Source organism: Nicotiana tabacum, chromosome 8, assembly GCF_000715075.1.
Source record: "Nicotiana tabacum cultivar K326 chromosome 8, ASM71507v2, whole genome shotgun sequence".
In the NCBI taxonomy this organism is placed as follows: Eukaryota; Viridiplantae; Streptophyta; class Magnoliopsida; order Solanales; family Solanaceae; genus Nicotiana; species Nicotiana tabacum.
The window spans coordinates 10,303,297-10,307,206 of record NC_134087.1 but is presented as its reverse complement, the minus strand read 5'-3'; positions in this window follow the sequence as shown (position 1 = coordinate 10,307,206).

Genomic DNA, 3,910 nt, shown 5'->3' with positions numbered 1-3,910 from the left:
GGGTATATACTCTACTAGTTCTTGTCATACCCTGTGTTGCGATAGTTTCTTCAATCCTAACCTTGCCTTTCCTTCTTGTCTCGGCTGTATAGTCCCAGGTTACAGTTTTGTATAGAATGATGACATGGCTGACATCATCACTGGGACCGGTGCAACTATCCTTACTTTAAATGGAACATGTGCCTTGGGTGGCAAAACTGCAACCTCAAATGGTGCGGGTGCATTTGTCAGAGACATGAATTCAACTTCAATTGGTACCTGTGTCTTTGATGATGGCACTGCTTCAAACTCAAGAGGTACAAACATATTCACCTCAGCGTCCTCAGATGGTAGGATCTGGACTATGATTGGATTGAGAGTAATTGTCCGTTTCTTTGGGTCATTACCTTCTGCGATCAACCCGATTGATCCTTCGGGATCCCAGTCATCTTCTATTTCAATCATGTGGATACATCCACCCTTATGGTCTGGTAGAGGGTTGTTGCGGACGTTTGGAGCAGGCTCCTTTGCCACAATGATCTTGTTATCAATCAGGGACTGTATCTTGTCTTTCAAGGAGCGACATTCATCGATGGTGTTCCCTTTCATGCCGGAGTGGTATGCACAGGATTTGTTTGGGTTAACCCACTGAGAAGGATTCTCAGGGGTTGCATCAGGGATGAGGGTGACATAACCAACAGCTTTGAGCCTCTCATATAGCTGGTCGATGGGTTCAGCGATGGTTGTATATTATTTTGCAGGTCTGTGATCAAAATTAGGTCGGGGTCTAGGGAATTGTGACGTGCCGGGGGTGATTGATAGTGGGATGGTTGAGCATTATAAGTTTGGTAGACATAAGCAGGTTGGGAGTGTTTGGGTGAAGTAGGTTGATATGTAGGAGTTGGAGATGACTGATAAGTTGGTGGCGGAGCTTGGTAATTTGGGTTTGGGTGGTATGTGAGTGGAGGTGTTGGGTAATCTTGGTATTTAAGGGGAGACTTGGTCCTTTGTGCAACCATCACGGTCCCTACGTCCCCTTTTTGGACAAACCACCAGACTGTAGAGCCTTATTTGTAGCTTGCAAGGCCTCAAAATTTGTAACCATACCATTTTTAATACATTCTTCAATTCTCTCACCTAATTTGATAATGTCGGAGAATTCGTGGTTCTCAATCATCATCAGTCGTTCAGTGTACTGCGGGTCCTAAGCCCGGACAAAAAACTTTTTCATTTGTTCCTTTTCTAAGGCGGGTCTGACCTTAGCAGCTTCGGACCTCCAGCGAGTAGCATACTTGCAAAACATCTCCGTGGGCTTCTTCTTCATATTCTGGATATAGAACACGTCTGGTGCATTCTCTGTATTAAACCTGAATCTGTCCATAAAGTCAGATGACATGCCTACCCAGCTTGACCACTTCTTGGGATCTTGGCTGATGTACCAAGATAATGCATCTCCTTTCAGACTTCTCATGAACACCTTCATGCGGATCCTTTCATCCTTCCCTACTCCAACCAACTTGTCGCAATATGTCCTCAAATGGACCCTTAGATCACCCATACCATCAAACATTTCGAACTTAGGAGGTTTGTAACCCTCAGGCAGTTCGACATCAGGCTGTATGCAAAGATCCTCATAGTTCAGCCCCTCGATTCCTTTGCTTCCCTCAATGCCTTGAATCCGGCTGGTCAATTTCTTAAGTTCCTCGACCAAGTTCCTAATAAACAGATCCTTTTCATCAGACTCAGGTATGCATGAGATAGGTTGGGTAGAGTGCGGCATGATCTCCACGTAGATAGGAGTGTTATGGTGGCCTGGTGTATGGGTGTGGAAATGGTCGTTTATAGAATTCTGAGGTTCTGGGATGAGTAGTGGAGCGTTGTTTGGGGTATGGAAGGTGTTGTATTGGTTCTTTGTTAGAGCAGCGTGATGATGAGGCGCAAGGTGATTCTGCTGTTTTGGGATATTTTGAGGAGGTGTAGGGTTTTGAGCATTGGGGAAGTTGATATCTGGGGTGTTGAGGTAAAATGACAGGTTTGCCAGATTTCAAACGTGATCGAGCTCTTCCTGGAATTTCAACAATTTCTGTTCAAGTTTTGGCACATTCTCGTTAGGAACCCGAATACCCTGGCCATCAGTGGCCTCTACCTGTTCAGCTATGTTTTCCAAGGTGATGTTGCTTAAATCTTCCATTTTGCCTTTGTTCTTGCCTTTAATGGGACTAAGAGGAGGAGTGGGTAGAGGGCCCCTGGATCTTGTGAAATAAGATGATGATGCCGGAGTGCACGAACTAACCTTTGGGGAGGGGGAATAATAAAAACAAAAATAAAAACAAAAGGTAATCAAGTCAGTGAGGATTATGAAAAGTATTGCAATATTTAAACACATAGTGCGGGAATGTAAAACATGTCCTAATTTGGGAACCTCTTTGTTCCCGAGGTAGGCCTAGCGACAAATAGACTTGGAGAACTTTTAATGCTAAATGCCTCATTTTATTTATAACGACAGGTGAATACCAAAACGACACTAAATAAGCAAGAAATAAAAGTCACTAATGACCATTGGCCTTATTACATTTGGAAGGAGAGTAAGCCTAATCTATTTGGCCTCAGAAGGACCTTCCTCAGGTTGAATGTTCTCGTTGATAAAATCCTCCAGCTCGCGTAAGCTCACCAGTAAAAATGCCTTTTCCAGGTGTTCTCCTTCGTTTCCCTCAGCGTTCTGGCAATCGGCGACTCTCTTCCTCACTTTTCCTTCCAATTCCAGCAGACTATATTCTAGATATTCCAACTTTTCGCTAGCTTTGGCGCCCCTCTATTTCCATTCATTGATTTGGTCATTTGATGGAAGAATCCTCCACTAGTCTAGTAAGAGTGAGGGTGTGCTAACCATACCGAAGCTGCGGACCTCGTTCTTCATTTTTTACAAAATAAAAGGGTTAAGACCATACCCCCACCGAACTCGACTATTTAATATCAACAATTAGCATGAAACATTTAGTTCTCCAAATAAATACATAGAACGTGATGATGTCCGTTTGGGTTTAGGGAAACCCAATGGACTTTTGGACAAGGCTATCTTAAAGGATCATCATGTGGACGACATAACTAACCCAACTAGGTTTGACCATGATGCATGCACAACTTAAACAGAGTAAGGTTTCTATGGGGTTTTAGACTGGTACCCTTGAGCGGACAACTCAAGGGAGAAGGCACAGAACTGTCGACTGCACCGCTGATCGACTAGTTTTACCACAAATAAGCCTTTCTGAATTTAGGGGGTAATGATATAGGAAGGACGCAACCACTCATCAAGCATTGCTATAGTATTTGTTTGGCATGAGTGGAGTATGATGTTGAGCATGATTATGCAATAATTAAAAGCATGTTGACATATATTTGCACATTAAGAAAGCGATAAATACAACAGTTTCATAATTTAAAACAATTATAAAGGAAGGAAACAAGAAAGATATGTCAGTTTTTCTTTTGAAGAAGAAATTAAACAAGTAATTGCACATAGGGAGGGGTACAAATTCACAAAAACGGTATGAAATGGTAAAAGCCTAAATGTCCCCATCAGAGTCGCCATGCTGTCGCGCCCCCTTTTTCCTTCATGGAATCAGGTTTATGACATTTTGGTTGGGACAACTCTTTCCTTTTGGGAAAGAGGGTTTGCATTTTTGAAGAGTCACCACCTAACAATTTAAGGTGCGTTAGGACACCTATTGAGTTCATTTATTAACTACGTTTGGTAACCAGAGATAGGGTAAGGGCTTGACATTATCCCAAGGGGAAGGTGTTAGGCACCCCTCAGGATCCACTAGTGTGGTTCCCGGCCAAACAGTTTTTGTGAATTTGTACAATTAGAAAATAAACAAGTATGACTCAAATAATAGAGGATTTAAGTTTAAGAACACAGATGTTTGAAAAG